The following is a 7,979-nucleotide window of genomic DNA, read 5'->3' as shown; positions in this document are numbered from 1 at the left end:
ACAGCGCGGCTAAGGGCTCGAAACAAACCCTAAACCGCGCCAAGTACGGAAGGAACGGCGCGGAGAGGGCTCGAGACAAAGCTCGACCCTAAACCGCGCCAAGTACGGAGGGAACAGCGCGGCTAAGGGCTCGAAACAAACCCTGAACCGCGCCAAGTACGAAAGGAACGGCGCGCAGTAGGGGTTTAAAACAAAGCTGGTCCCAAAACCGCGCCAAGTACGAAAGGAACAGCGCGGTCGAGACTCGGAAGAAAAAGCTTTCAAAGTGTCGTAGCACGATGCACACTGCTGTTCGTGTGGAACAAACGTGACTACCGTGCTGTACGGTGGAGTTCTGTGCGCAAAAGCGGCGGGTGTGTTTCTAAGCACCACAGCGTTGTGTCAAAAAAGAGGTGCCTGAGAGAAACGCATGCGACTGCCGTGCTTTGCGGCATAGCACCGTGCGCAAAAACGGTGCGCATGCAAGAGGTGTCAGAGCTAGCGAACTTTTGCCACGAGCAACAGGTCACTAAAAGCCTATAGATGACGGTGTTGGAGGAAAAGAAAAATATCGAGAAAGCACTGCGGTGTGCCGTGCGTAGGGACGGGCGCGCGTGCCACATGCCGCCGAAATATGGGTGTCGGAGAAAACAGAGTGCCGCGCGTAACGAGGGGCGCGCGTGTTACAGAGAGATATGCCCAAACGCATGAAAGTGTACGCAGGTGTCCTAAGGCAGTTTTTTTTTTTTTCCTCATTTTGATGTCGCCCCGGCTGACGTGGTTTTCGTTTTTCCGTGCCGCCCCGGCTGACGCGGTTTTCGTTTTTCCGTGCCGCCCCGGCTGACGCAGTTTTTGCGCCGCCCCGGCTGACGCGGTTTTCGCGCCGCCCCGGCTGACGCGGTTCCGACTTTGCACTTTTTGGCTCACCCCGGCTGGCGGCCCACTCACTCGATCGCCAGGTCTGTTTGCCCCGGTGGTTCCACCGCCAGGCTTAAGCGCGAACTTTTTTTGTTTGTTTTCTTTTGATTAAGCGCAAGCTTTTTTCTTTGTTTTCTTTTGATTAAGCGCGGGCTTTTTTCTTTGTTTTTTTTGCATTCGCCCCGGCAGACGCGGTTTTTGCGCCGCCCCGGCTGACGCGGTTTTTGCCGCCCCGGCTGACGCAGTTCGGACTTAGCACTTTTCGGCTGTGCCTGGCTGGCGGCCCACTCACTCGATCGCCATGTCTGTTTGCCACAGTTTTCCCGGTGGTGCCGCACCCGGGCTCGCCCCGGCTGACGCGGTTTCGTGCCGCCCCGGCAGACGCGGTTTTCGCGCCGCCCCGGCTGACGCGGTTTCGTGCCGCCCCGGCAGACGCGGTTTTTTGCCGCCCCGGCTGACGCAGTTCGGACTTGGCACTTTTTGGCTGAGCCTTGCTGGCGGCCCACTCACTCGATCGCCATGTCTGTTTGCCACAGTTTTCCCGGTGGTGCCGCACCCGGGCTCGCCCCGGCAGACGCGTTTTTTTTTTTCTTTCGCCCCGGCTGACGCAGTTTTCGCGCCGCCCCGGCAGACGCGGTTTTCGCGCCGCCCCGGCAGACGCGGTTTTTTGCGCCGCCCCGGCTGACGCAGTTCGGACTTGGCACTTTTTGGCTGAGCCTGGCTGGCGGCCCACTCACTCGATCGCCATGTCTGTTTGCCACAGTTTTCCCGGTGGTGCCGCACCCGGGCTCGCCCCGGCTGACGCAGTTTTCGCGCCGCCCCGGCTGACGCGGTTTCGTGCCGCCCCGGCAGACGCGGTTTTTTGCGCCGCCCCGGCTGACGCGGTTTTTTGCCGCCCCGGCTGACGCAGTTCGGACTTGGCACTTTTCGGCTGTGCCTGGCTGGCGGCCCACTCACTCGATCGCCATGTCTGTTTGCCACAGTTTTCCCGGTGGTGCCGCACCCGGGCTCGCCCCGGCAGACGCGTTTTTTTTTTTTTCTTTCGCCCCGGCTGACGCAGTTTTCGCGCCGCCCCGGCTGACGCGGTTTCGTGCCGCCCCGGCAGACGCGGTTTTTTGCGCCGCCCCGGCTGACGCGGTTTTTGCCGCCCCGGCTGACGCAGTTCGGACTTAGCACTTTTTGGCTGAGCCTGGCTGGTGGCCCACTCACTCGATCGCCATGTCTGTTAGCCACAGTTTTCCCGGTGGTGCCGCACCCGGGCTCGCCCCGGCTGACGCAGTTTTCGCGCCGCCCCGGCTGACGCGGTTTCGTGCCGCCCCGGCAGACGCGGTTTTCGCGCCGCCCCGGCTGACGCGGTTTTTGCCGCCCCGGCTGACGCAGTTCGGACTTAGCACTTTTCGGCTGTGCCTGGCTGGCGGCCCACTCACTCGATCGCCATGTCTGTTTGCCACAGTTTTCCCGGTGGTGCCGCACCCGGGCTCGCCCCGGCTGACGCAGTTTTCGCGCCGCCCCGGCTGACGCGGTTTCGTGCCGCCCCGGCAGACGCGGTTTTCGCGCCGCCCCGGCTGACGCGGTTTCGTGCCGCCCCGGCAGACGCGGTTTTTTGCCGCCCCAGCTGACGCAGTTCGGACTTAGCACTTTTTGGCTGAGCCTTGCTGGCGGCCCACTCACTCGATCGCCATGTCTGTTTGCCACAGTTTTCCCGGTGGTGCCGCACCCGGGCTCGCCCCGGCAGACGCGTTTTTTTTTTTCTTTCGCCCCGGCTGACGCAGTTTTCGCGCCGCCCCGGCAGACGCGGTTTTCGCGCCGCCCCGGCAGACGCGGTTTTTTGCGCCGCCCCGGCTGACGCGGTTTTTTGCCGCCCCGGCTGACGCAGTTCGGACTTGGCACTTTTTGGCTGAGCCTGGCTGGCGGCCCACTCACTCGATCGCCATGTCTGTTTGCCACAGTTTTCCCGGTGGTGCCGCACCCGGGCTCGCCCCGGCTGACGCAGTTTTCGCGCCGCCCCGGCTGACGCGGTTTCGTGCCGCCCCGGCAGACGCGGTTTTTTGCGCCGCCCCGGCTGACGCGGTTTTTTGCCGCCCCGGCTGACACGGTTCGGACTTTGCACTTTTCGGCTGTGCCTGGCTGGCGGCCCACTCACTCGATCGCCATGTCTGTTTGCCACAGTTTTCCCGGTGGTGCCGCACCCGGGCTCGCCCCGGCAGACGCGTTTTTTTTTTTTTTTCTTTCGCCCCGGCTGACGCAGTTTTCGCGCCGCCCCGGCTGACGCGGTTTCGTGCCGCCCCGGCAGACGCGGTTTTTTGCGCCGCCCCGGCTGACGTGGTTTTTGCCGCCCCGGCTGACGCAGTTCGGACTTTGCACTTTTTGGCTGAGCCTGGCTGGCGGCCCACTCACTCGATCGCCATGTCTGTTTGCCACAGTTTTCCCGGTGGTGCCGCACCCGGGCTCGCCCCGGCAGACGCGTTTTTTTTTTTTCCTTCGCCCCGGCAGACGTGGTTCCCCCCCCCCCCTCCGTCTTTCTTTTTGTTTTTTTTTTTCGCCGCGGCTGAAGTGGATTTTTCGGTGCCTCGACGCCCCGGTAGTCGCGGTTTTTCCGTTTCCGCACGGCCCCGGCTGACGCTGCTCGGTCACAGTCGCCTTTTGTGGTGATTGCAGACTTCTTGAGCGCGGGTGTTTTTTTTTTTTGTTGTTGTTGTTGTTTTATTACGCATTCGCTCCAGCAGACGCTGTTTAGACTTTTTGTTTCCTCTTTTATCCTGCGACGAGGTGACGAGGTTTATTCGGTGCCCCGCCGCCCCGGCTGAAGTGATTTTTCCTGTCCCGTGCCGCCCCGGCTGACGCGGTTGGGACTTCGCGTTTGTTCGGCCGCCACGGGTTTTGGCGCACTCGCTCGGTTGCTTGTTGTTGCCACTTGTTGCGAACCCAGGTTTCTTGAGCGAGCGCGGGCGTTTTTTCTTCCTTTCTTTCTTTGTTCTATGTGTTAGCGAATCGGCCTTTAATATCACACGAGGACTCACAACCAACAATTTTCAGTTTGAAGTGTAAAAAATCTGCAGGTGTTGACGTAACTGACTTGCCCCGTACCCTTGAGTACATCCATGAAGTTCTCGTAGTACTACTAAATCGCATTATTCCAAGTGGAGAAATTCCCATAAACTTGCAAACCTCTACACGAAAATCGGTGCGCGTGATAAAGTTGAAAATTATCGTCCGATATCAAATGTGCCTTCTATAACACAAATTCTAGGAAAAAAAAAAAAAAAAACACTTGTTCGCCGTTTTCTGCGCCGTGACTGGCAGCACTCCGGCGAAGCGAAACGGGGTCGATTCGAGCACGATATCGGCGTCTTTCGACGTGCTCGCCGGCGACCGTCGCACGAGTACGTCGCACGAGCGCGTCTGCCGGGGCGCCGTTTGCGAAGCCGACGCAAAAGTGGGAACCGCCGCTCGGATGATCGCCGCTTTCGGCAGAGTGAGTGTTGGCACTCCGGGGAAGCGAAACAGCGTGAATGCGCCCACGAAATCGGCGTATTTTGAAGTGCCCGCCGGCGACCGTCGCACGAGTACGGTAAACCGCGTCAGCCGGGGCGTAGTTCGGGACGCCGACGAAAAAGTGGGAAGCGCAACTCGGATCTTCGCCGTTTTTGCAGGAGTGAGTGGCGGCCCTCCTGCGAGACCAAGAAGCATCGATTCGTGCACGAATTCGGCGCCTTTCGACGTGATCGCCGGCGACCGTCGCTCGAGTAGGGCAAACCGCGTCTGCCGGGGCGGGCTTCGGGACGCCGATGCGAAAGTGGGAAACGCTTGCTCGGATGTTCGCCGTTTTTGGCCGAGTGAGTGCTGGCACACGGGCGAAGCCAAACGGGGCCGATTACGGCACGATATCGGCGTCTTTCGACGTGCCCGCCGGCGACCGTCGCACGAGTACGGTAAACCGCGTCAGCCCGGGCGGAGTTCGGGACGCCGATGCGAAAGTGGAGAACGCCGCTCGGATCTTCGCCGTTTTTGGAGGAGTGAGTGGCGGCACTCCGGAGAAGCCAAGGAGCGCCAATTAGCGCACGATATCGGCGTCTTTCGACGCGCTCGCCGGCGACCGTCGCACGAGTAGGGCAAACCGCGTCTGCCGGGGCGGGGTTTACGACGCCGACGCAAAAGTGGGAACCGCCGCTCGGATGTTGGCCGTTTTTGGCAGAGTGAGTGCTGGCACTCCGGCGACGCGAAAGAGCGCGAATGCGCCCACGAAAGTGGCGTATTTGGACGTGCGTGACGGCGACCGCTGCAGGAGTACGAAAAACCACGTCAGCCGGGGCGAGCGACACACGGCGGTCTGGGTGCTTATCGCTGCTATTATAGGGGCACCCCGGCAGACGCAGAAAAAAAAAAAAAAAATTTTCGACCTTCTTTTTTGCTGGTCGAGCTCGGGTAACCCAGGTCGCAATGGGAGCCGCGCACGAAAGCGGCGTCGCGAGACGCGTTCGCGGTCGCTAGTCGCACGAGCTCGGCAACCGCGTCAGCCGGCGCGGAGTTCGGGATGCCGACGGCTAAGTGGGTACCGCTGCTCGGATGTTCGCCGTTTTTGGCCGAGTGAGTGCTGGCACTCCGGTGAAGCCAAGGAGCGCCAATTCGTGCACGATATCGGCGTCTTTCGACGTGCCCGCCGGCCACCGCCGCACGAGTACGGCAAACCGCGTCTGCCGGGGCGGGGTTCGCGACGCGTACGCAATAGTGGGAACCGTCGCTCGGATGTTCGTCGTCTTTGGCCGAGCGAGTGCTGGCACTCCGGCGAAGCGAAACGGGGCCGATTCGGGCACGATATCGGCGTATTTCGACGTGCTCGCCGGCGACCGTCGCACGAGTACGGCAAAGCGCGTCTGCCGGGGCGAGGTTTGCGACGCCGACGAAAAAGTGGGAAGCGCCGCTCGGATCTTCGCCGTTTTTGCAGGAGTGAGTGGCGGCCCTCCTGCGAGACCAAGAAGCATCGACTCGCGCACGATATCGGTGTCTTTCGACGTGCCCGCCGGCCACCGCCGCACGAGTACGGCAAACCGCGTATGCCGGGGCGGGGTTGGCGACGCCGACGCAAAAGTGGGAACCGCCACTAGGATGTTCGCCGTTTTTGGCAGAGTGAGTGCTGGCACTCCGGCGAAGCGAAGAGCGCGAATGCGCCCACGAAAGTGGCGTGTTTGGACGTGCTTGACGACGACCACCGCAGGAAAACGAAAAACCACGTCAGCCGGGGCGAGCGACCCATGGCGGTCTGGGTGCTTATCGCTGCTATTATAGGGGCACCCCGGCAGACGCAAAAAAAAAAAAAAAAATTTTTTTCGACATTCTTTTTTGCTCGTCGACCTCGGGTGACCCAGGTCGCAGTGGGAGCCGCGCACGAAAGCGGCGTCGCGAGACGGCTTCGCGGTCGCTAGTCGCACGAGCTCGGCAACCGCGTCTGCCGGGGCGGAGTTCGGGACGCCGACGGCTAAGTGGGAACCGCCGCTCGGATGTTCGCCGTTTGTGGCCGAGTGAGTGCTGGCACTCCGGCGAAGCCAAACGGGGCCGATTCCGGCACGATATCGGCGTCTTTCTACGTGCTCGCCGGCGACCGTCGCACGAGTACGGCAAAGTGCGTCTGCCGGGGCGGGGTTTGCGACGCGTACGCAATAGTGAGAACCGTCGCTCGGATGTTCGTCGTCTTTCGCCGAGCCAGTGCTGGCAATCCGGCGAAGCCGAACGGAGCCGATTCGGGCACGATATCGGCGTCTTTCCACGTGCTCGCCGGCGACCGTCGCACGAGTACGGTAAACCGCGTCAGCCGGGGCGGAGTTCGGGACGCCGATGCGAAAGTGGGAAGCGCCGCTCGGATCTTCGCCGTTTTTGGAGGAGTCAGTGGCGGCACTCCGGTGAAGCCAAGGTGCGCCAATTCGCGCACGATATCGGCGTCTTTCGACGTGCCCGCCGGCCACCGTCGCACGAGTACGGCAAACCTCGTCTGCCGGGGCGGGGTTTGCGACGCCGACGCAAAAGTGGGAACCGCCGCTCGGATGTTCGCCGTTTTTGGCAGAGTGAGTGCTGGCACTCCGGCGAAGCGAAAGAGCGCGAATGCGCCCACGAAAGTGGCGTGTTTGGACGTGCTTGACGACGACCACCGCAGGAAAACGAAAAACCACGTCAGCCGGGGCGAGCGACCCATGGCGGTCTGGGTGCTTATCGCTGCTATTATAGGGGCACCCCGGCAGACGCAAAAAAAAAAAAAATTTTTTTCGACATTCTTTTTTGCTCGTCGACCTCGGGTGACCCAGGTCGCAGTGGGAGCCGCGCACGAAAGCGGCGTCGCGAGACGGCTTCGCGGTCGCTAGTCGCACGAGCTCGGCAACCGCGTCTGCCGGGGCGGAGTTCGGGACGCCGACGGCTAAGTGGGAACCGCCGCTCGGATGTTCGCCGTTTGTGGCCGAGTGAGTGCTGGCACTCCGGCGAAGCCAAACGGGGCCGATTCCGGCACGATATCGGCGTCTTTCTACGTGCTCGCCGGCGACCGTCGCACGAGTACGGCAAAGTGCGTCTGCCGGGGCGGGGTTTGCGACGCGTACGCAATAGTGAGAACCGTCGCTCGGATGTTCGTCGTCTTTCGCCGAGCCAGTGCTGGCACTCCGGCGAAGCCGAACGGAGCCGATTCGGGCACGATATCGGCGTCTTTCCACGTGCTCGCCGGCGACCGTCGCACGAGTACGGTAAACCGCGTCAGCCGGGGCGGAGTTCGGGACGCCGATGCGAAAGTGGGAAGCGCCGCTCGGATCTTCGCCGTTTTTGGAGGAGTCAGTGGCGGCACTCCGGTGAAGCCAAGGTGCGCCAATTCGCGCACGATATCGGCGTCTTTCGACGTGCCCGCCGGCCACCGTCGCACGAGTACGGCAAACCTCGTCTGCCGGGGCGGGGTTTGCGACGCCGACGCAAAAGTGGGAACCGCCGCTCGGATGTTCGCCGTTTTTGGCAGAGTGAGTGCTGGCACTCCGGCGAAGCGAAAGAGCGTGAATGCGCCACGAAAGTAGCGTATTTGGACGTGCTTGACGGCGACCGCCGCAGGAGTA

The sequence above is a fragment of the Rhipicephalus microplus genome, unplaced genomic scaffold, assembly GCF_043290135.1.
Source record: "Rhipicephalus microplus isolate Deutch F79 unplaced genomic scaffold, USDA_Rmic scaffold_244, whole genome shotgun sequence".
Taxonomy (NCBI): domain Eukaryota; kingdom Metazoa; phylum Arthropoda; class Arachnida; order Ixodida; family Ixodidae; genus Rhipicephalus; species Rhipicephalus microplus.
This window is presented reverse-complemented; position numbering follows the sequence as displayed.